Genomic DNA, 25840 nt, shown 5'->3' on the forward strand with positions numbered 1-25840 from the left:
GGAGAAGCAGTCGGTTAGGAGGCAATGTAGGAGACTTAGAAATCACACCCAAGGCCAGTCCCCTATAAGGTCTTAGGTGCGAGAGTTTTCCGGGAGCAGAGGACACTCCTTTACCATATGGTCTCTCTTACCACAATATAGGCAGAGTCCCTCCCTTCTCCTATGTAATTTCTCAGTATCTGAGAGTTTGGCAACCCCTAATTGCATAGGTTCCTCTTCAGATACTTTAACACTCTCCGGTATATTAACTCTGGGTTGAATAGGTGTAACAAAACGTCTATTCCTGTTCTTAGTATAGAGCCTGTCACGAATCCTATTATCTATATCGATGAGGTAGTCAATAAGGTCCTCTAAGGCAATAGGAAGCTCCTTAGCTGCTACCTCATCCAATATAGAGTCTGATAAACCTTCCATGAAGGCCGTAGTTAACCCATTATTGGTCCAATCGACCTGTGAGGCAAGGGTACTAAACTGTATAGCGTAATCAGCCGCAGACCTAGAACCCTGTTTAACCCTCATTAATGCTCTAGCGGCATTCTTAGACCTTTTCATAGTATCAAAAGTTCTGCGAAAAGCTGTTAGGAAACTGTGAAAGTTATGCACCATAGGTCCATTAGCCTCCCAAATAGGGTTTGCCCATTCAAGTGCTTTGTCGGTAAGTTGGTGCATAAAGAACCCAACTTTAGACCTCTCTGTGGGAAATGAACGTGGATACATTTCAAAATGAAACTCTATTTGGTTAATGAACCCTCTGCATGTCTTAGAATCCCCTCCATACCTAGGAGGAGGCGTTAAATGTGCTGTAGCGTTAGGCATAGTCGATACTTCAGGAAGCAGGGGTGCAGGAGGGTTAGGTGCGGTTGCTGGAATGGTTCTAGCTAAGAGCGTCTGGAGAGCCTGAGCTATTTGATCCATACGGTGATCCTGCTCTACAAATCTAGCCTCATGGGTCGCCATCTGTTGAGCTAAATCTGCGGGGTCCATGGCCCTATCGTAATGTAACGAGTATATACCCCTACACGCAGGATCCAGCCTAACAGAAGACAGTACAGAGGAGAGATACGTCTACCGGACCTTAGAGTGGCCGGACTCGACGTAATAGGATAAGACAGAGTCAGGAACGATCCGAGGTCAAGGGCACAAAGAGACAGCGTAAACGAAAACTAGCCGGGGACTGGTACACAGGAATCAGCAAGCCGGCAAACAGTACAGAATAGGATAAAGCGAAAACGAAGTCAGAATACAAAGCCAAGGTCAAATACGGAGAAACACAACTGAACACAACAAGCACTAAAGGGAACTGTAGCAGAAACCACGATAGGGCAAGGAACTAAGGGAAAAGGGTAAGTATAAGTAGCCTTCAAACTAATATGATTGGCTCCTGTCACTTCCACTCCCCCAACAGGTAAGTGTATGGGGTGATTGGCATGACAGGAGCCAATGGGCGCCTTTTTTTCAATTTAGGCTCCCACTGTCTCTTTAAGAGCGCGCCCGAGATTCGCGGCGCGCTCTTAGCTGCAGGCGGGACACGTGACCGCTTCTCGCGGTCACTGCCCGCCTTCCTGTCTGAACAGTCGGACGAGCCGCGCGCGGCTCGTGCAGCCGCAGGACCGCGCGCGGCTAGAAGAGAGGACCGCGTCCGGCCCCCGGATAAGGTAAGTACCGCTACACCTATCTAATCAGCAGCAGCTAAACTTTCCCTCCTCTCACTAAGCATGCATCTTCCGAATGAATCGAAAATGGATGCTGGGAGGGAGGTTGGAGGGTGTGGAAGGGAGGGAGTGCTGCTGATTGGCTGGAATGTGTCTGCTGACCGAGAGGCACAGGGTCAAAGTTTGCCCAATGATGACGAATAGGGGGCGGATCGAACTGCGCATGTGTCCGCCCGCCGCGGCGAACGCGAACACGCTAAGTTCGCCGGGAACTGTTCGCCGGCGGACAGTTCGGTACATCACTAGTGGTGTACATTAGTCATCATGGGCACTCTGACTGGTCTGCAGGTATGCAGTCTCATACACAGCAAACTGCGATGCCCTGTGTGTTTTGACATGTTTCTATCATGGCGAGCATTATTTTTTTTTTAGCAATTAAAGCTACAGTAGCTCTTCGGACCAGATGGCTAGCCTTCACTGGTTATCAGACCAGAGGGAAAGCCTTCACTCCCCATGTGCAATATGGTCACCCAACACCCTGATGCCAGTGATTCGGTTATCCATCCTTGCACCACTTTAGGTAGATACTAACCCCTGCATACCGGGACCCTCACAAGACTTTGGCTGTTTGTGAGATGCTGTGACCCAGTCATCTAGCCAACACTATTTGGTCCTTATCAAAGTCACTCAGAACTTTTCGCTTGCCCATTGTTTCTGCTTCCAACATGAAATCCAAGAACTGACTGTTCATTTGCTGCCTAGTATATCCCACCCCTTGATAGGTTCCACTGTAAAGTTATAATCAATGTTATTCACTTCACCTGTCAGTAGATGTGGCTGATCGGTATATATTTGTAGGACTACCTACTTGCTTTCAGTTAGTGGACCATACAAATGTCTATGAAGAAAGCATGTTTATAAGAAATACATATCTGTTATGGACTAAAATGTAAATTTCTCTCTAAAATCTCCAGCTTTCTGAAGAAACATGTCAGTCTTTCTAAAGCTCACTGTGTAAAACGAGCAACTGTAAAAAAACAAAGGTACTAATTATACTTTATAATGGAAGATAGATGCAACTGTCAATATCAAAACTCTGTTTCAATTAATTAAAATACTACCATTGATTGCATTTCTGCAACACATTTTATACAGTATGCTTCTGTAGAATAAATGTGTTTATATTACTTTGCAATTCTATTTGTCTATACTTAGCTTTCAGGTATGTGTCTGCCATTACACATGCATTATAAAAACTCATACATTTCTTTCAAGGTTTACTAAATATTATAGACAGAATGGTTGGCATGGCTGGCATCCAGACAGACATTTGTACGTTTTTTCACATGTGAAGTACTAGCTACAGTATCTGCAGTAAATCAAATCTCATATTTTGCTATTTTGTTACACAGCTTTATCATGAGCAGAAAAGCAAGATTTAGTTAATTAAATATTGCTATTACATAAAGTGAAACTGGCAATACTTTTTGCCCGAAAGCTATGTCTTAGGCAGAGAATAAAACATCAATCTGCACAATGGCAACAGTTAGTGGGCATACAGCCAGATTCGCTAAGAGTATGTATAACAAATAGTAGTCTTCTTGATTAATTTTCACTCACTGGAGATAGCATACAATTAAAGGCCTAACAGAAATATGTTTGAATTGCTAATTCATGCATTATCTTGAATTACTTTTAATTATACCAGATTCCTTTTAGAGTTCAGAATAAAGATTTTAGAAATATTAGCAATATGTGTCATGCAATGGCATGAGTGATTGATAAATGTTGCCTATCCGCATGAAATGTCTGAGCCTACAATGGAGATGCTCATCATGTTAAACTCTTTATTGATACTTTCATGCTGTGTGTCAGTACTGCAATTGAATGCACTTGCTGGAAAGAATGTTAACTTCATAAATTACAATGGGGTTTATACACTGAACAGTGCTTTGTAATGCATTCATAACAAATACAAACTATAGTACAAAATAGCTGGTTTGGAAACACAAAAAAACCTTCAGCTCAGATATAGATAAAGCTTGATTGATTGAGCCTGAGGTTTGCAGTCTGGTTTGCAATTTCCGATTAATTAATTTGCTACTTAGTAAAAAAAAAAAAAAAGAATACTAGTGTTTTACATTAACTACCTCTAGATCAGGCATAGACAACCTTCGCACTGCAGATGTTTTGGACTACACCTCCCATGATGCTTTGCCAGCATTATGGGTGTAAGAGCATTATGGGTGATGTAGTCCACAACATCTGGAGTGCCGGTGGTTGCCTATCCCTGCACTATACAAAAACTAGAAAGTATAAAATCCATTATGCTATTGAGAAAACAACAGTATTGTCAAAGAACAAGAACTGTCAGATATAGAAAGAAAGTGAAGGGCAACACAATCAAATGGTCAGACTTCCCCAATCACCCTATCTTATTATCATGGAGCATGTACGAAATCAAAATCATGAATCAGTTTGCACAGTTTTTTTTTTTGCTGAAGTTTGTTTCACTAACTGCAATAATGAATGACTACTCAATTAGTCAAGATCATGATGGATTTTCTTTGGAAAACCTCTGTAACAATCATACGTGTAAAGCCTCTCATGGGGCTAATAAAGATCACAAGCTTTGCCACCAGGCTCAATCTGTCAACTAAATATGCTGAGCTTGTTGCTGACAATGTAAATTGATAATGTTTGTGTTTTGGGGTTTAGAAATATATTTATATATATCAGCAGTAAAGTTAAAGGCTAATGAATTTAGACCACAATACTAGGACATTATTATCACATGTCAAGTATCTCAAATAATAGCCTATTGGCTTCTGATTTTTATAAAATTTCCTTACACATAGAATGCATTTTGGGGGTATGCAGAATATGAACTAATATTTTTTAGCAAATGAGTTTGTTGTTGTAATATACTTCTCATATTTTCAAAATGCATTAGATGGGAGTGATAAACGTTTTATTCTACATAGTTCATTGACTTATTAGATATTATGTCTAAATTGTTATGTTTAAATTATTTATAGGCGTATACGTGCATAAATGTAATTATATTTTAAACCACCATATGGATATTAATTAATCATTTATGAAAATTATCAGAAACTGGAGAAACTATTTAAAAAGAGTCTGTTGATTAAGGTGTATATGTGCTACATAAAATTAATTTGTTTCATCACTTCTCCAAATCCCATAACAAAACATATGGGATGCATTTGCAGTGTAGACTTATATCCTTACCAGTCTAAATATTCTACACATTGCTAAAAGTAAATAACTCTGTCTTAATTTGAAGCATATTGTACTGAAGTTAAGCTGATACCTCCGATTTTATTTGAGTGATTGAACTGTCTGTCTGTCAATTACCTTTGGGATATTTTTTTATTTTTTTATTAATGCTAAAATGAATTATATTTGAAACGTATGAGTTAATTAGTTAAATAAGCTGTAAAACTGTAGCATCTATATAAGTCTACCCCACATGTGTATATCATAAACTGATTGATGCATTTTTATTTATATTATTAACAAAACTAATATCAGTACTGTGCATTGCATTTCTAAGTTAATATTTATTATAAGTGCATAGTTTATATGGTATTTCAGGACCTCTCACCCACTGAGACCATGGAGGCCAATTGCTTATCTGCTATGATCTAAAATATCCTGCTTGCATAAGGGTCATCCATTTAAGTTAACGGTCGCCCACTCATCCTAGTCCCCACAGGGGACCCTAGGTAATTCTTCCAATCTCTGCATATGGAGGCATGGGAATGTAATCCTTCTTCCAGCATTAAACTACTATCCATAATATTAACTCAGAAGCACCAGTCACACGGCACTTCAGAGAGAAAAGGTACAATATCTCACAGCTTCGTTATCAGGTGTTGGAGATTGTGTCCCCACTTGCCATAAAGGATAACAGGGAAAAGGGTCTTTTGCAGAAGGAAGTCTGCTGGATGTACTAGTACACTAGCTGATACCTACTGGATGGTGAGTCTACTACTTTGATATATATCTTTAATACTTATGTTTGTTTTTTCTCCAGTATTTTGTCCTCTTTGGACAAAATTCTTTCTTGCAGACTCCCATAAAATAGGTTTGTAACCTGTATATCTTATCCCTATATGGTAATGAGGTGGTAATATTAAGTTATTTTGAGTAAAATGTTATTGTATATATGATTTTTACATGTTTGTTTCCTAAAAGGACTGTTTTTCCTATATAGAGTGAGTGTGACATGATTGAGTCCAGATATCAGCACCTTTGCCTTCCATAGCATGTTTCATTGTCAATTCCCTAAAGCGAGCACTTGTTTACATGTTTCCTAGTAACCAATCTAAAAGACATCAGGCGTGACGTGCGTGATGTATGAAATCACAACACTTTGTGTGGTCTTCTGAATGCCAGGAGGACCCAGGAGATGATGGATACATGCCAAACTGCATCAATCTTCAGGCGGGTGGCACATTGGGTTCTCTTGATTGTTCACTTTATTTTGTATATATTCTGGTAAACTTGCACTGTTGTTTAAGGGCACTGCATCGATAAAAGGCTAGAGCCTGAAATGTTTGCTTTTGTATTGTGTTCTTCCATAAATGTTGGAAGCACCTTGGTGTGCACAAAGCATATTTTGTTGCAGACCTAATTTTTCCTCATTACTGTATACAGTTATGTACACTGTTTGAGCTACAGTGTGAGGATCTTTGAGCACAGTCTAGAGTTATTTAATGTTTGTCAAGTTTTTTCAGGTACTGCGGTAACCTTAACCTCATCTATTTGCTCCATTGCCGTGAGAATGGTATGACACGGAGTCTTGAGAGTGTTAGAGAAGACTCTATGGTCAGTGAAGGTATACCTATTTCCAGATGGTCAATATCATGTAAACATCATATAAACATTGCATTCCAAAGGCCCCAAAATTTCCAGCCATCTGTTGATTTGAGCATCTACCTCTTTTGCCCGGTTATGAGGTAGCCTCCCTTAAGTTCTACCAACCTGACAGGGACTCGATCTCCTGATTGACGTTCTTTACAACTTCTATTGTACAGTACGACAATTCTGGATGATGTGGATGAGATGTGGTTGTGCTTGGGGTGAGGCAAGAGAGGCCTGCTGTAGGGGTCTCATTTTTCCTAGGGGCTGTTCAGAGTTATTTTATCCTATATTTATCTGATTTAATTTTATTTCATTTTTGCTAAATTTCACTGTTACCATTATGCTTACACACATGAAAGGTCCAAAAGTGAGGGTCCAAAAGCCGTATTACCGGGCCTTAGAATGGACGGATTAACCGATTTACAAGAAAGATTTAAAGTAAGGAATAGCCATGGTCAGGAATACAGAGATACAAATAAATTAAAAACAAGTCAGGTCAGAATAATAGAAATACACAGATAAATATACCAGTCGGGTCAGTATACCAGAAGCACACAGGTCAAAATACAAGCCAGGTCAGGATACCAGAGGATAACAGGGTCAAAACGAAGCCAAGGTTAATAACAGGAAATCGCAGGAGCACTAAATGTGTTACTAAACAGAAAACATGGTAGGGCAATAAGTAAGGGCCTGAATAGCCTTTAAATAGGTTCACAAGTGTTTTCATTGGTCACATCCATGTCAAGTATTTTCATTGGTCCAAACAGCATGGGGTTGCCTAGATGATGCAGTCCCTTTAAGGTTGTGATGTCATTTTATTTCCAAATTAATTTAAAGGAACTCTCCAGGGAGAATATTTTACTCACCTCATTCCAGCGCCGGGAGCCTCGTGAAGCCGCGCCCCCTATTTCGTCAAAATGACGAAATAGGCGGGCGCGAGCAGGGAGCAATCAGACGCTTCCATTTGGAAGCTTCGCCGCACATGCGCACATACTTCATAGGGCGGTATTCATGCTGCCCTCTGAAGTCCTGAGCGCACTACCGCGCATGCGTGCGGTGTGCGCGGCCACGAGCTGAGCTGACTGACAGCTCAGCTCGCGGTCTTAGCCCGCCCCCCTCCTCTGCTGAAAGGCTGGAGAGAGAAGGCGCGCACACAGTGCCTTCTCTCTCCTGCACACGTCAGACGTATTTTAATACGTCTGACGTGTACAGGGCCTTTTTAGGGCCCTGCATGATAGTAATTCCCTCTGGTGGCCGTCTGAGTGACGGCCACAGGAGGTATTCCTATCAATCAATGTAAACACTGTATTTTCTCTGAAAATACAGTGTTTACATTAGATTGCCTGCAGGGAGCTATAGATCTCACCTGAACAAATACATTAAGCTGTAGTTGTTCAGGTGACTATAGTGTCCCTTTAAGTGCTTGTAGTTCGGCCCACGAACCAGCAGAGAAAATAATTCCTATACTGGCTGGGTGGCCATGTGGAGTGTATGATCCACATGGCTTGTAGACAGGAGCAGTGTAGCCCAAGGAAGGGAGCGGTGTGGCTGCCATGTAAGCCTATGACACTAAAGTGGTTGGATGTTGAACAGGGTTGGATATTGGAGTACTGCCCCACCTTGCCCCATTATCCTGGTTTCTCTAGGACAGGGGTAGGCAACCTTTTAGCGGCACTGTGCCAAAATATGATTGTGATGTCCCGTAGCGTTTCATTCCGATTTCTTTAAATTGAGGTGTGCATGTTGCCATATTCTGCTTGTGCTATTTATACTGCATTTGCTTTGTATCATTGTATTTGTGCGTATATGAGCTATTATATTGTATGTTCATTAATAGTTTGTGGTATCATGTATAATACCTATGAATTTGGGCTGTGTATGGGGGCTACTTGTGGAATTGTGTGTGAATGGATATGTCACATTGTGTATTTGGTAGTGTGTGTATGTGTGGGGCTGTTTGGGGTATTGCATGTGAGAGGCTGCATGTGGGGTTGTGTGCATGTATGTGGATTGTTGGTGGTTGTGTTTGTGCGGACTGTGTGTGTGTTTGTATTATTTGAATGAGTGGAGGGTTATTCTGCAGATCTGAGGCTTCGCTGGGTTTTAGTGGGGACCAGGTTGGCCAGGTACAGCTCAAGGACAGAAGCTGCAACAGGAAGAAGCTGTAGACTGCTCTACTCCAGTGTGAATTCCCATTCACAAGTGCTGGGAGGAAGTGATCTGAGGTCACTTCCTCTACGTTCTGCAATGCATGAATGGAGGATTGTCCTTCATCACCTTTTTGTATTAGCAGATATCTGAAGTTTCACTGGGACTCCTGACAGGCCAGAGCCTGTTTGGCTCTTGTAGCCTTGAGTGCCGTGCAAAGGTACCTCGAGTGCCGTGCATGGCACTAGTGCCGTAGGTTGCCTACCCCTGCTCTAGGAGAAGGTAGCTATAAGGTAGGTGGGATGGATGAACAGAGGGGTCATCTGCCCCAGGTTAATGTTAAGAGCTAGTTGAGTATTTCCCATTTTACAGATCATAGGTAAAAGGGATTGAAAAAGATCATGTAGGTAGGAACTTTTTTTTTTCAAGGTTGTATATACAGTCTGATCTACTAATGCTCTACTAATGCTCTCCAACCATACAGTTTCAGATCCCAACTGGGTCCTGCTTATTAGTATTAACTATCCACTTCAGGTGGAAGGGGTTTTCATCCACACTTTTTTCACCACCACAACCCTTTTGGTATGTACTTTACAAGTAATGCCAAGCCTCCATAGCAAGCCAGTAACCAACCTCATGCTGATGAGTTGCATTAACAACGAAAAAGCGGTCCATGAGTGGTTCACTGGCTATGATCCTATTCCTGAGTTGTGTTTCAAAGCTGTTGTATACAGCAGACACATACTCCAAGGAATCTATGTATAACATGGAATTGTGGGGCAAAAATGTGGTTCTTTGTTTAGATAATTTGCATATGCCTACCATGAATCCAGAATACTGATAGCACTGTTAAAGCGAGATTTCTGTGTGAAAAGCAAGTCTTAAGGCTTGACTGGTGTGTGTATTTGTGTTTAGCAATGTATTTACCATATCTATATATATATATATATATATATATATATATATATATATATATATATATATATATATATATATTATATCTTATAATGCTATATTATGAGTAATATCATACAATGCATATAGAAAACTGAGTTACAAGAAGCGTTATATAGACATAACTGTGAGGAGTAGTGAATAAGGGTAATGCAACAGGATCACATAAGCTTAGAATAGTCTTCAGTCACCCAAAATCACTACTGATTCTAGATGCATTTTATTTATGCATCATGTATGGTACAGTGGCATATGATACAATAGAGAAGGATATATGCACAATATGATTGTTTACCTCCTGTGTTTTATAAGAACACACTTCAAGTATTGGGTGTCTTCTCAACAAGCCATTGAGAACACCAGAGAAGGTTAAAATAACAAATAAACAACTAAACAAATTAACAAACAGCAATATAACTTTTCCATGATCATATATGGTGTGTGTATATATATATATATATATATATATATGTATATATATATATGTATACACACATTTATTTGTGTATGAATGTATAAAAGGTACCATCTTCTGCACTGTCTGCTTGTTTTTCTTTTCTCCATCTCCCCCTCACTCTGATCTTCAGAAAGATATTTACAACCCTCTGCAAGAATGTTGTCTATTTTCTATCAAACCTGTGTCTTATCTGCACTCATGTCACTTTAACCCCTGTATCACAACTCAACTTTGAATTCTTTGTGTCGTCTTGCTCAGAAATACTTCAGACTTGAAAAGGGGAGGTTCTCCCGAAAGCTTGTCATTAAAACATTCTGTTAGTCCAATAAAAAAGATATTACAAGATACAAATTGTATCTGTTTTATACAGTCCACTTGCTAAACGTTGGACAGTGTCTTCCTTCAAACTATTGTTTTGAAGGATATATAACACGCCCTTCCTTAAATAGTAGTCACACTAATAGTGTGAGGAATACCAAGCTTCTATAGAAATTAGGGGTACTAGTTTAGTTGTTGTGAGGAGATGAACTGGGCATTTGGTGACATTAAGTATTAAGGTAGGGAATTAAAATGATCAACCAAAGGTGTCCATACTTTTGAATACTTGCAACATTTCCCCATAGAGGACCAGTAGATCTCTTCCAAAGCTCTCATTTATCCACACCGCCAAATCCATTGCTCTATGGTAGGTGTCTATGGTAGGTGTTGCTACCATAGAAAGGAAATCAAAAGGCTGCCTCCAATATCAGTAGCCAGAATAGTAATTGTTTAAGTGGTACCTTAAAAACTCTTAACCATCCAAACAGGACATCCAAACAGGACCTGGGAAGGAGTGAGTGCCAGGCAACAACAATCACAGGTTACCTCTTTATACGGAGGAATGTGTGCAACAAAGTGCTTAGAAGATGAAAAATGATGTACAGGCAGCTCTATACACTTGTGTGGAGATATCCTCAATTCCACTAAACGAATATGTAGATTATAGTGCGGTGTAAGTGACAAAGACCTACACCTATAAGTGGAGCGCTCAAACACATATACAGCTTACCAAACGTTATTCCGTTCAATGATGCAATATAAAGTACATGTAAAAAAAATACAAAAAGATACAATATAGTACAGATGGTATATAAAGTGGCAGTGCAATAATAATCGTAATATCGTAGTGAACTTGTACACTCACATTTCAAGGATCACAAGTCTAACTTACTGTGGGATTTTAGTGTTCTTATATGTATACCACTAATTCACAGAGATCTGTTTTTTGCACATTTGCTATAGGTTGCCTCATTGAAAGGCTACCGTATATAGCGCTGACATTTTTTATTCATATGCTTAGGGCATATGTCTTGCTTTATGTCTAGCTGCTAAACTTTATACCAACATATTCTTATTTTATTTTTATTTTATCCATATTTATATTTATCATTTAAGAGTGCGCTCTCCTGTATTTTAAAATGTATCCACATTTCAAGGAGCCTGTATATAGAAACACTGGCTCCGTATTGAGGCTTGTGTGCTTATTATGGTAGCACCACCCTTCTACTTCGGCTTGGAGTAATTCTCAAAGACATAAAAGAGAATGGACCAATCTGTAGATTTTAGCAATGGAAGAACACAGGTATGTGTTAATAAATGTGGTGCTCACCTGGTCCTGAGCCTATGGGTCCCGGCTCTAGGAATATAGGTTTAATGCCAATTCAAATAGGGATGGCACCACCCCTATGAAGATTCCTTGGAGGTTCCAAAAAAAGGACTTGGATAAGGTTAAAAAGAGTAACAAATGTATTGATATATAATAAGTTAAAACAAAATAAATGTGTCTATAAAAAGTCCTCAATAAAAGTCTTTTAAAAATGGCCAATACATGTTTCACTCTCAAAATAGAGCTTCTTCAGTCAGCTGTAATGTTGGTCCTCTGAATCTTCATTTTTAAATGTCTTTTGGGTCTTCCCCTTTAATGAGTTAAGTGCATCATATCTAATCACAGTAAAGTTTACATTCTCCCTATGTGGGGAGATGTGTGTATATACCTTTAATTGGTGGAGGTTCTCGGCGCCTTTATTTGTTATTATTCTCATTGGTGGGCAGTGGTGGTTGGCGGAAGTATTCTAAAGCTATCCGGGCGGTTGGCGGAAGTGAGACGTCACGAACCCACGTGAGCGTCACTAAGCCGCCGCCCGGAGTCTCCTGAACACTCTGACCCTGCCGCACATCACACATGCGTGCAGGTCGGAGGGAGGGGGTTGTGGCATGGGAGGGGGTGATCCGCAGGCATGCCGATACGTACCGCCCCTAAGGCGTGTCGGCATGTCCGCTGACTCCTCCCCCTCCAGCCTGATTGACATCTACCCTGTGAATAGGGATATATTGCGAAAAATAAATAGAAAATGAAATAAAAAGTGAAAAAATAGAGTAAAGAAGGGAGAAAAATAGAAAATAAAGAGAGGGGTTATACAGCAATAATAATAATTGTATATCCAAACGTTTGTATAGTGCAAATATAAATAGTGTTTTAAAGTGCATAAAATGCATATAAAGTGCTGAGTATATTTAAAGTGAAAGTGTTATTTGAAAGTGTTATTAGTATGTACTAAGATATATACCCTTATGGATATTACATATATCCAATAGGGGTTTAAGTTTATATTTATATTTATATTATTCTGTGATATTCATAATGGGAAATGGGTAATACACCACTGAGTAGGGAGGTGATTATATATATATATATATATATATATATATATATATATATATATATATTGAAGAAAGATAAATGTATAATATAATAAAAAGGGGGATATTATGAATAACAGAAAAAAATATATAAATGGGCAGATAAAATATACCTGTTTAAATAAAATGGCAGAGTTCGAAGTCTACATTCAAACCCCGGGGTTTTAAAGTCCCGAGGTTGAATATCCACCTCATCTCACTCTGTCCTAATAATTTATTAAGGTCCGCTCCTCGCCAGTTACCCTTAACCTTATGTGTACCCCATAAATTGGAGTTCTGTGGGGTCACTATTATGTGCCAGGGTAAAGTGGTGTGATACACTATGTCCCTCAATTTTTTTCTTAATGTTTCTAGTATGTTCTTCTATCCTGGTATGTATATTTTGTTTAGTGCGTCCCACATATTTCAAACCACAAGGGCACTCCAATAAGTATATTATATTCTTTGAATGGCAGGTTATAAGGTCTTTAATGGGGAATTCCTCATTATTATTAAAATTCTTAAATGATGTGTCTTTTTTTATTGTTTGTATTCCTACATGCTAAGCATGTACCGTATCTATAAAAGCCTTTTGCTTTATCTAGAAAAGTGGTAGTCTTTGTTTTTTTAATGTGGTTTTTTACCAGGAGTCTATTTAGATTGGCAGCACCCCTAAACACTATTTTGGGTTTTGCTGGCAAAATTTGAGAAAGGGCATGGTCTTGTAGTAAAATGGGCCAGTGTTTGTTTAAAATTTTCCTTAGTGCCTTATTATTGTGGCTGTAATTGCATATAATGGGTAAGTTAACTTCACCTTCATTTTGTGTTTTATTCTTATCCTGTAATAAACTACTTTGTGGAATCTTAGAGACTTGTGTATAAGTTTATTTTAGTTTTTCTTTTTCGTAGCCCTTATCCAACAGATCAATAATTAATTTGTCCGCTTGTTCTTTAACCCCTTAAGGACACATGACATGTGTGACATGTCCATGATTCCCTTTTATTCCAGAAGTTTGGTCCTTAAGGGGTTAAAGTTATCCTCATCAACAACAAAATAAATCTTGGAGGTCCTGTAAAGCAAGTTTCCAGAACCACAATATATGCGCTAAAGTACCTGGGCTTGACTGATATCTGCAGCAGAAATTGCTAATGTTAGGGTAAAAAGCATTTAATACCATTGAAAGCTAATAGCCATCATCTTCCTTTAATGCATCTTTGTTAAGGTTAAAGGTAGCAAGCAGAGCATGTTCCATGAACTTTGCTATTCTTATCTCCTAAAATATATGGTATGCTGGTAGTCTCCAGGTTTCTGATCCACCTATCATTGGTCTAGATCATCCTGTAGTCCATGGGGTTCCAACTATATAAATTCAGCCTTTCTTTCATAGTACACATACAAAAGTAATAAGAACAGATCACCCATGGTTCATACTGTGCACCTGTAAGATACCCACTATATAATTTATCCCCTAATTGTTAGCATACTGTATGAGGGGATAGGGCCATGAACAGGTTTTATGGAGTGTTATAGTTATTATAGAGTCTACAATGATATAAAATATACTATTACTTCTCAACCATCTGGTATGACCAAGGAGCACTTCTCTTTTTACTTATCATATGCATCTTGAGTCTTTTTATATGGATGACATAAAAGATTAATATAAAATAATATTGCATTCCATCAACATGATAGGTTTCAACTGTGCTTTCAGTGTATGCTTTAATTGCCATTACACTACTTACTATTGCCAGCCAGTGTCTTGTTATTAAGATCATGTCTTGAGACCATTGATACTCTGTCTCTTCCTATGAGTGTGGTTGGTTTAAAACATACATTCTGCCCCACTGGCACCTTGGTACTTAGCTGAAGTATACTTGGTCAGATAATTGTAGTTGACTTTCTTTCTTCAGCTCTGTTGAGGCTCCCACTATTCATTCTAACAATTTCCTAATTTGACTAAGCATGCCTTACTTAAAGTAATTTAGCTCTCCCTTTTTGCAATTCATCTTCTCCTCTGTCTGTCACTCTGTCATTTTTCTCCCACTGCCTAACCAAACTAACTCTATAATCACCCAGTGCACGTTTCTTCTACAATCTATTAACATATGTTTATGTTGTTATCGTTTCAAAATTCATAATGTATGTTTTGGCCACCTTCTGTAAAATATGGGCTACATATTGCATTACTAAGGCTAGAATTGTTTAAAACAGCAGCATTCATAGTACTATATATATATACTATATATATACTATATATATTGTGTACATTTTGCACACAATATATATCCATCTTTTGTTTTTTTTTCATACATATAATCAAGGAAACAATGCACATAGTAGAGACAAATAAAAAAAAAAACAAGCCCATAAATAAGCAAAACTGCCATTTGCTTAAAATACATGTAGAGTATGAGCTTGTAACATTAATTATTTCAATATACTACATGAACTGATCATATTTCCATGATTTCTGTTGTCCTCATTTTTACAAAGATGATTTAAAAATTGTATTTCTTAAGCATAACATTTTTAACCTTGATTTAAATGACAGTCTATGGTTTGACAGTACATCTTTGTATGTTTTTATATTACTCTATAATATATGGTTTTGATTTTTTAGACTTTAAAAATGCAGATAAGTATTTCCTGTCTCTTGAAGTTATTAGACTTGCAGAAACACTAAAACAATTTTGTCACTATCAAATCTGTTACCTTGCCCTGAGAACATAATATATATACAGAAGTAAATGTAGCTAAAATTTAGACTTTTATCTAATAATAAAAAAAAATGATATTTGATTTAATGCTTCTAGTATTTGTTAAAACCTAAAAAAGTAGAAATAAAACTAGAATAACTAAAAAAAATATTTACAATACTAAATGTTGCTAAGTTAAAAATGCAATACAGGTAAAAAAAAACTTGAAAAAAGAAACAAGCATATTGTTTGAAATATTTCTTTATTGATACAGCGTATGCATGCAAAGAAATTTCCTGCGCAGAGGAAATATGAATTTGAATTCAACATAAACCAATAACGGTATGCATTTAAAACTTATCGGGCCTTAAACCTGGAACTTAAGGTCCCGATTCAGCACTGTCAGTGGAACAATATTCTTTTTTTTGTGTGTGTATTTAATCAACCTGTGTTCTATTGTGTGACTTATTGCTCATTTAGTATGACTCGTAGTGTGTATCTCTTTCTCCTACGCAGGGGAGTAAACATTAATATTGCGTCTGTGTTTGGCGGTGCTCGTTGTTGGTTTCCCCTGTAGTCGGGTATTCTCTGGCTTTCTACTGTAATTTGTCAGTGTGTTGTCATGTTTTTTGTGGTGTGATAAGATAGTGTGGGTGTGGGTGTTGGGGCCTAACCGTGCTACTTAGTCTCCTAATGTAGATGTATTTATTTATTTTGTTGTGTGCCGTGGTGGGCTAAAGCTGTGTGCCGCGATGGGTTGCTCTTGGGTGTTGTGTAAGTGCCCCTGCGTGTGGGTTCGTGGACTTAGGTTCCGGCCATTCATCGGCCTGTCCTCCGCGGGGGGTCATTTTGCTATGGCTGTGTGTTCTGCTGCTACATGATTTGCTTCTCCTCCCTACCCCACTACTTGAGACGTGAAGGCGCCGCCGGGCTTGGCCGGACGGCTCCTGACCTCGATTTCGATGCTGGCTTGAGGAGGGGTGGTAAGAGGTGTGGGTGGTGCTTTGGGGTGAGATGTTTTGGTGGAGAAGAGAGGGGCAGGGTAAGTTAAATTTGTGGGGTTAGTTCGGGCCTCAACCTTGGAGGGTGCTTGTGAAGTCTGCCGAAGCCTTGAGCTCTAATCAGTAGAACCATCGTTGTGTGTAGCTCTCTCTCTCTCCATTGATAGTGTTGGCCTTCAGGTCCTCAAATCGTCTGGTGTCCTCCACTTCTTCCACGCACCACGTGGTCCCGGATGTCACCGATTGTCTCCAATAAATCGGGATAGTGACTTTTGCAGCATTCAGGAGTCTTGGGATCACTGAGCGCTTGTAGCCTTGTGTCGGTTCAGCCATGTGGTGTAGTAAGTACATTGAAACAAGCATAATTTTTAAATCCACATTCTTTTCAGGGATCATACATTTTTCTCCAACATTCTCTTTCTGAGTTGTTTTGCTATGTGTACACTGATGAGCCACAACATTAAAGCCTCTGATAGGTGAAATGAATAACATTGATTATGTCATTACAGTGTCACCTGTCAAGGGGTGGGATATATTAGGCATCAAGCGAACAGTCCATTCTTGAATTTCAAATGCTGGAAACAGGAAAACTAGTGAAGTGAAAAGATCTGATTGACTGGGTTGTTCCTGGTATGCAATGGTTAGTACCTACCAACAGTGATGCAAGGAAAGCCAATTGATGAACCGGAATCAGGGTCATGGACCTCCAAGGCTCAATGATTATTATTATGTTATTATTTATATAGCGCCAACAAATTCCGCAGTGCTTTACAATGGGTGGACGAACAGACATGTAGTTGTAACCAGACAACTTGGATTTACAGGAACAGAGGGGTTGAGGGCCCTGCTCAATGAGCTTTCTTGCTAGAGTGAGTGATTGATGACATGGGGAGCAAAAGCTAACACTTCGGCACTGGAAGAAAAGTCTCAAGTTTATTCATTTTTCCAGAATGGTTATTTTGGCCTTTATTTTGCATTACATTTTTTATTTTACAACTAGTGATGTACCGAACTGTCCGCCGGCGAACAGTTCCCGGCGAACTTAGCGTGTTCGCGTTCGCCGCGGCGGGCGGACACATGCGCAGTTCGATCCGCCCCCTATTCGGCATCATTGGGCAAACTTTGACCCTGGGCCTCTCGGTCAGCAGACACATTCCAGCCAATCAGCAGCACTCCCTCCCTTCCACACCCTCCAACCTCCCTCCCAGCATCCATTTTCGATTCATTCTGAAGCTGCATGCTTAGTGAGAGGAGGGAAAGTTTAGCTGCTGCTGATTAGATAGGGAAATTGATAGCTAGGCTAGGGTATTCAGTGTCCACTACAATCCTGAAGGACTCATCTGATCTCTGCTGTAAGGACAGCACCCCAAAAAGCCCTTTTTAGGGCTATAACATCAGGCTGCTTTTTTTTTTTTTTTTCCTGTGTAATGTAATTGCAGGTGCCTGCCTGCCAGCTTCTGTGTGAGGTTCACATTGGATACTGTGCCTACTTGCCCAGTGCCACCACTCATATCTATTTTTACAATAGGTTAAGCTTTACATTTAAAAGAAATAATTTTTTTTCACTGTAATAGAAGAGCAGTTGCCTGCCTGCCAGCTTCTGTGTCAGGTTGGATGCCTTGCCCATTTGCACAGTCAGTGCCACCACTCATATCTGTTTTAACAATAGGTTAAGCTTTACATTTAAAAGAAATAATTTTTTTTCACTGTAATAGAAGAGCAGTTGCCTGCCTGCCAGCTTCTGTGTCAGGTTGGATGCCTTGCCCATTTGCACAGTCAGTGCCACCACTCATATCTGTTTTAACAATAGGTTAAGCTTTACATTTAAAAGAAATAATTTTTTTTCACTGTAATAAAAGAGCAGTTGCCTGCCTGCCAGCTTCTGTGTCAGGTTGGATGCCTTGCCCATTTGCACAGTCAGTGCCACCACTCATATCTGTTTTTACAATAGGTTAAGCTTTAGATTTTAAATAAATATTTTTTTTTCTCTGTAATAGAAGAGCAGTTAGTTGTCTGCAAGCGTCTGGGTGTCAGGCCTACTTCAGCGTGTGCTCTGCAGACCTGTGCCAGCGTGCTTTGACAATTGCCAATCATATCTGGTGTCTCTTTAGCGTGCTTTTACAAAGAAAAAAGGTTTCCAGTGTAAGCTAATAGCAGCCAGTCAGTGTCCTTCAAGCGGCTCTGTCAGTCCTTCCTTCAGCGTGTGCTCTGCAGACCTGTGCCAGCGTGCTTTGACAGTTGCCAATCATATCTGGTGTCTCTATAGCGTGCATTTACAAAGAAAAAAGGTTTCTAGTGTAAGCTAATAGCAGCTAGTCAGTGTCCTTCAAGCGGCTCTGTCAGTCCTTCCTTCAGCGTGTGCTCTCCAGAACTGTTCCAGTGCACATTGCCAATCATATCTGGTGTCTCTATAGCGTGCTTTTAAAACCAAAATTTTTTTTTCACTGTTATAGATTGAATAGCAGTTACTTGTCTTCAAGCGGGTGTGTCAGGCCTACAGTGTGTGCTCTGCAGAACTGTTCAAGTGCACATTGCCAATCATATCTGGTGTCTCTATAGCGTGCTTTTACAAAGAAAAAAGGTTTCTAGTGTAAGCTAATAGCAGCCAGTCAGTGTCCTTCAAGCGGCTCTGTCAGTCCTTCCTTCAGTGTGTGCTCTCCAGAACTGTTCCAGTGCACATTGCAAATCATATCTGGTGTCTCTATAGCGTGCTTTTAAAACCAAAATTTTTTTTCACTGTTATAGATTGAATAGCAGTTACTTGTCTTCAAGCGGGTGTGTCAGGCCTACAGTGTGTGCTCTGCAGAACTGTTCAAGTGCACATTGCCAATCATATCTGGTGTCTCTATAGCGTGCTTTTACAAAGAAAAAAGGTTTCTAGTGTAAGCTAATAGCAGCCAGTCAGTGTCCTTCAAGCGACTCTGTCAGTCCTTCCTTCAGCGTGTGCTCTGCAGACCTGTGCCAGCGTGCTTTGACAGTTGCCAATCATATCTGGTGTCTCTATAGCGTGCTTTTACAAAGAAAAAAGGTTTCTAGTGTAAGCTAATAGCAGCCAGTCAGTGTCCTTCAAGCGGCTCTGTCAGTCCTTCCTTCAGCGTGTGCTCTCCAGAACTGTTCCAGTGCACATTGCCAATCATATCTGGTGTCTCTATAGCGTGCTTTTAAAACCAATTTTTTTTTTTCACTCTTATAGATTGAATAGCAGTTACTTGTCTTCAAGCGGGTGTGTCAGGCTTACAGTGTGTGCTCTGCAGAACTGTTACAGTTCACATTGCCAATCATATCTGGTCTCACAGTAGCTTGCACGCATAGTACCACTAATCCCCCAAAAAATGACAGGCAGAGGCAGGCCACCCCGCAGGGGCCGTCGTGGTCGTGGTGCTGTGATTCCCTTTTGCCCTAGAATAATGCCCAGTTTTCAGAAGCCACGTACCCTGAACTTGAAAAGTTCTGAGGACATAGTTGACTGGCTAACACAGGACACCCAATCTTGTACAGCCTCCGCTCGGAACCTTGACGCACCATCCTCCTCCAGCTTAGCTTCAGGCACCTCTCAAGATACCACTCACCCGCCTGCCGCCACCACCAAAACTAGCACCACAGCCGCTTTACTTGGTTTGTCAGAGGAGTTATTCACACACCCGTTTGAAGAAATGATTGATGCGCAACCATTATTGCTAGAGGATGTAGATAACAGGGATATGTCTCAGGCAGGAAGCATTAAACACATGGAGGTACGGTGTGATGATGATGATGTTGTACCCGCTGCTGCTTCCTTTTCTGAGTTGTCAGATACAAGCGAAGTGGTTGATGATGACGATGCGTCCATGGATGTCACGTGGGTGCCCGCTCGGCAAGAAGAAGAACAGGGCGAAAGTTCAGATGGGGAGACAGAGAGGAGGAGGAGACGAGTTGGAAGCAGGGGGGGTCGTCGCAAGGAGCTAGTGGCACAGTCAGACAGCATGCATTGGCACCCGGGGTCAGCCCGACAGCACGCCAATCAACGCATGCTGTGTCCACCACCAGAATGCCGTCATTGCAGAGCTCAGCAGTGTGGCATTTATTTTGTGTGTCTGCCTCGGACAACAGCGATGCCATTTGCAACCTGTGCCAAAGGAAACTGAGTCGTGGGAGGTCCAACACCCACCTAGGTACAACTGCTTTGCGTAGGCACATGATCTCACATCACAAACGCCTATGGGATCAACACATGAGTACAAGCAGCACGCCTACTCTAAGTCGCCATCCTCCTCCTGGTCTAGCATCTTCAGCCACGTCAACCACTGCTGTCCTTCTTGCCCCCTCTCAACCATCCGCCACTCCGTCTCCCGCCTTGAGCAGTTCCCGCTCATCTGCCCACAGTCATGTGTCTGTCAAGGACATGTTTGAGCGTAAGAAGCCAATGTCACCAAGTCACCCCCTTGCCCAGCGTCTGACAGCTGGCTTGTCCGAACTATTAGCCCGCCAGCTTTTACCATACAATCTGGTTGAGTCTGAGGCATTCAAAAAATTTGTAGCTATTGGGACACCGCAGTGGAAGGTACCCGGCCGGAATTTCTTTTCACAAAAGGCAATCCCCAACTTGTACTCGATTGTGCAAAAGGAAGTCATGGCATGTCTGGCACACAGTGTTGGGGCAAGGGTCCATCTGACCACTGATACCTGGTCTGCAAAGCATGGTCAGGGCAGGTATATCACCTACACTGCGCATTGGGTAAACCTGCTGATGGCTGACAAGCAAGGAATGCGTGGCATTGCAGAGGAGTTGGTGACACCGCCACGAATTGCAGGCAGTCCTGCTGCCACCTCCTCTACTCCTCCTACTCCATCCTCTTCCATAACCTCCTCGGCTGAGTCCTCTTGTGCTGCTGCGTCTTGCTCCACATCAACGGCACCCCCCCAGCTCCCCAGGTACTATTCCACATCCCGGATACGGCAGTGTCATGCCGTCTTGGGTTTGACTTGCTTGAAAGCAGAGAGTCACACCGGACAAGCACTCCTGTCCGCCCTGAACGCACAGGTGGAAAAGTGGCTGACTCCGCAGCAACTGGATATCGGCAAAGTGGTGTGTGACAACGGAAAAAATTTGATAGCGGCATTGAAGTTGGGCACGTTGACACATGTGCCGTGCATGGCACATGTGTGTAATCTGATCGTACAACGCTTTGTGCATAAGTACACAGGCTTACAGGACGTCCTGAAGCAGGCCAGCAAGGTGTGTGGCCATTTCAGGCGTTCCTACACGACCATGGCTCACTTTGCCGATATCCAGCGGCGAAACAACATGCCAGTGAGGCGCTTGATTTGCGACAGCCCTACACGTTGGAATTCAACACTCCTAATGTTCGACCGCCTGCTCCAACAAGAAAAAGCTGTTAATGAATATTTGTATGACCTGGGTGCTAGGACAGCCTCTGGGGAGCTGGGAATTTTTTTGCCACGTTACTGGACGCTCATGCGCAATGCCTGTAGGCTCATGCGTCCTTTTGAGGAGTTGACAAACCTAGTCAGTCGCAACGAAGGCACCATCAGCGACATCATACCATTTGTTTTCTTCCTGGAGCGTGCCCTGCGAAGAGTGCTGGATCAGGCTGTAGATGAGCGTGAAGAGGAAGAGGAAGAGTTGTGGTCACCATCACCACCAGAAACAGCCTTATCAGCATCGCTTGCTGGACCTGCGGCAACGCTGGAAGAGGATTGTGAGGAAGAGGAGTCAGAGGAGGATTGTAGCTTTGAGGAGGAGGAGGAGGAGCAAGACCAAACACAACAGGCATCCCAGGGTGCTCGTTGTCACCTATCTGGTACCCGTGGTGTTGTACGTGGCTGGGGGGAAGAACATACCTTCAATGACATCAGTGAGGAGGAGGAACAGGAAATGAGTAGCTCGGCATCCAACCTTGTGCAAATGGGGTCTTTCATGCTGTCCTGCCTGTTGAGGGACCCTCGTATAAAAAGGCTGAAGGAGAACGACCTGTACTGGGTGTCCACGCTACTAGACCCCCGGTATAAGCAGAAAGTGGCGGAAATGTTACCGAATTACAACAAGTCGGAAAGGATGCAGCATTTGCAATATCAATTAAAAAGTATGCTTTACACAGCGTATAAGGGTGATGTCACAGCACAACGGGAATCTAACAGGGGGAGAGGTGGAAGTCATCCTCCTCCTCCTCCTCCCACGACCACGCCGGCAAGGACAGGACGCTTTAAAGACGTGTTGTTGATGGAGGACATGCGGACCTTTTTAAGTCCTATGCATCGCCACAGCCCTTCGGGATCCACCCTCAGAGAGCGACTCGACCGACAGGTAGCAGACTACCTCGCCTTAACTGCAGATATCGACACTCTGAGGAGCGATGAACCCCTTGACTACTGGGTGTGCAGGCTTGACCTGTGACCTGAGCTATCCCAATTTGCGATAGAACTTCTGGCCTGCCCCGCTTCAAGTGTCCTGTCAGAAAGGACCTTCAGTGCAGCAGGAGGTATTGTCACTGAGAAGAGAAGTCGCCTAGGTCAAAAAAGTCTAGATTACCTCACCTTTATTAAGATGAATGAGGGATGGATCCCGAAGGGACTGACACTGGGCGATACATTCGATTAAAAAAGGCCTGATGAGATGAGCTGCCTTGGGCTAAAAATGGTCCACACGCTGCTGTATTTTAGCTCTGAATGACGTTTGACTTGCGTGACTTATCCGCCACCAACTAAGGTTCAAGCCGCCATGTTTTAGGGCACTTTCTGCCTGTGAAACAAACATCAATTTTTCTGGCCGCTGCTACAGCAGCGGCTGCAACAATACCAAATTTTTCAGGCATGTGTACATGCCTAATTTTTAGGCCCACTGGTGCAGCACTGTGGCTTCAAAAACCAAACCAAAAAAAAATCCTCCGAGATGGCACCAATATACCAGTGGTCTAAGCATCTTCCCACCTTGGCCTAAAAAGGGGAGGTGATTCAACAATTAAAAATCTCTGCCATTTACACGTCCACTGATAGGAGACGCGGAAGGTATTAAACTGATATGAACAATACTAAACTCACCACTCCTATCTGGTGGCACATTAGCTTGCCCGCGCAGTGCCCCAAATTTCAAGTAAGAGGACCGACCAAGCATCTTCTTCCATCTCCCTGTTACATAAATCAATGCCATATCCATAGAAATTGTAGAGAATATCCAGGATAGTTTTACAGGGCCAAATCATGTCGCCTGTTGAAAGAGGTGACCTTGCTCGGGTCCCAGGTGTGCGGTTCCTAAAATGGCTGCCATATACATGTCCTCTGATAGGAGACGCGGAAGGTATTAAACTGATATGAACAATACTAAACTCACCACTCCTATCTGGTGGCACATTAGCTTGCCCGCGCAGTGCCCCAAATTTCAAGTAAGAGGACCGACCAAGCATCTTCTTCCATCTCCCTGTTACATAAATCAATGCCATATCCATAGAAATTGTAAAGAATATCCAGGATAGTTTTACAGGGCCAAATCATGTCGCCTGTTGAAAGAGGTGACCTTGCTCGGGTCCCAGGTGTGCGGTTCCTAAAATGGCTGCCATATACACGTCCACTGATAGGAGACGCGGACGGTATTAAACTGATATGAACATTTACTAAACTCACCACTCCGAGTGCTGTTATTTATTTAATTTTTTTGTGGTGAGGCTTTACAGGACAGAGTGCTTCTCCACGGGACATGTTAACTCACGGGCAGCTGGCTCATCAAGGAACCAGAGCAGCTTGAACGAGGTGACCTTGCTCGGGTCCCAGGTGTGCGGTTCCTAAAATGGCTGCCATATACACGTCCACTGATAGGAGACGCGGAAGGTATTAAACTGATATGAACCGCGCAGGGATGGGGGCCGGGGGGGAGGAAAGTAGGCCCCCCCATTGTGATTTATGGCCCCCACCCACCGCGCAGGGGTGGGGGCCGAGGGGGGGAGGACAGTAGGTCCCCCCATTGTGATTTATGGCCCCCACCCACCGCGCAGGGGTTGGGGAGGACAGTAGCTCCCCCCAGTGTGTATCATGGGCTTTGAGGACAGGTGTCAATCCATACCTGCCAAGTGACCCTATGTAGGGGTAACAGTCCCTATTCTGCTCTGTGTCAGTGTGTATCAGGGCAGGGCTTTGAGGACAGGTGTCAATGTTAGGTGATTTCTGCCCTTTATGGATTAAAAGCAGCCTCTGCATCAACTGTGCAATTTTCCATGGGAGTTTTGCCATGGATCCCCCTCCGGCATGCCACAGTCCAGGTGTTAGTCCCCTTGAAACAACTTTTCCATCACTTTTGTGGCCAGAAAGAGTCCCTGTTGGTTTTAAAATTCCAATGAATAAGTCGAAGGCTTGATATACAAGAATTTCCAATGAAGAGAATGGATCTTCTAATTCATCGGGTGTCTTGACTCCGTGGTGTACATGGAAAGATAAAGCAAAGAAACTCCAATAGTGCAAACTGAGGACCAATAAGAGCAGGATGAATATAGGAGAGGTATATTACTCACCTATTATTGAGCATAAACCAGCTCAAGTATAATAGGTGAGTAATATACCTCTCCTATATTCATCCTGCTCTTATTGGTCCTCAGTTTGCACTATTGGAGTTTCTTTGCTTTATCTTTCCATGTACACCACGGAGTCAAGACACCCGATGAATTAGAAGATCCATTCTCTTCATTGGAAATTCTTGTATATCAAGCCTTCGACTTATTCATTGGAATATACAAGCAGACTATTAAATATTGGGACTATTCATTATAACTGTTCCATGACTTACTGTTAAAGTGTATGTAAGTGGATATATATATCAATATTTACAATTTTATTCCGATTCTTTCTGATCCTGTTCTATTTTATATTTTCATATTTTTATTTATTTATTTTACATTGTTACTACTCATCTATTTGTACCTAGCGCGACCTATTATTTTGTTTTTGCCATTTTTCCTTTGAGGTTATTAGAGGGAACCTCATACCCATAGGTTGCAGCTTTCGATTTGTTCACCTTCCTATCAGATCACTCAGCGCTGATCCAATTCCTATTTTCTGGTTTTAAAATTCGCCTGCCCATTGAAGTCAATGGCGGTTCGCGCGGTTCGCCGGTTCGCGAACATTTGCGGAAGTTCGCGTTCGCCGTTCGCGAACCGTAAATTTCGGGTTCGCGACAACACTATTTACAACAGTTTTATTTTTAAAGAATAGTGATGTACCAAACGGTTCGCTGGCGAATAGTTCCTGGCGAACATAGCGTGTTTTCGCGTTCGCCACGGCGGGCAAACACATGCGCGGTTCGATCTGCCCCCTATTCGTCATCATTGAGTAAACTT

Source organism: Pelobates fuscus, chromosome 6 (assembly GCF_036172605.1).
Source record: "Pelobates fuscus isolate aPelFus1 chromosome 6, aPelFus1.pri, whole genome shotgun sequence".
Lineage (NCBI taxonomy): Eukaryota > Metazoa > Chordata > Amphibia > Anura > Pelobatidae > Pelobates > Pelobates fuscus.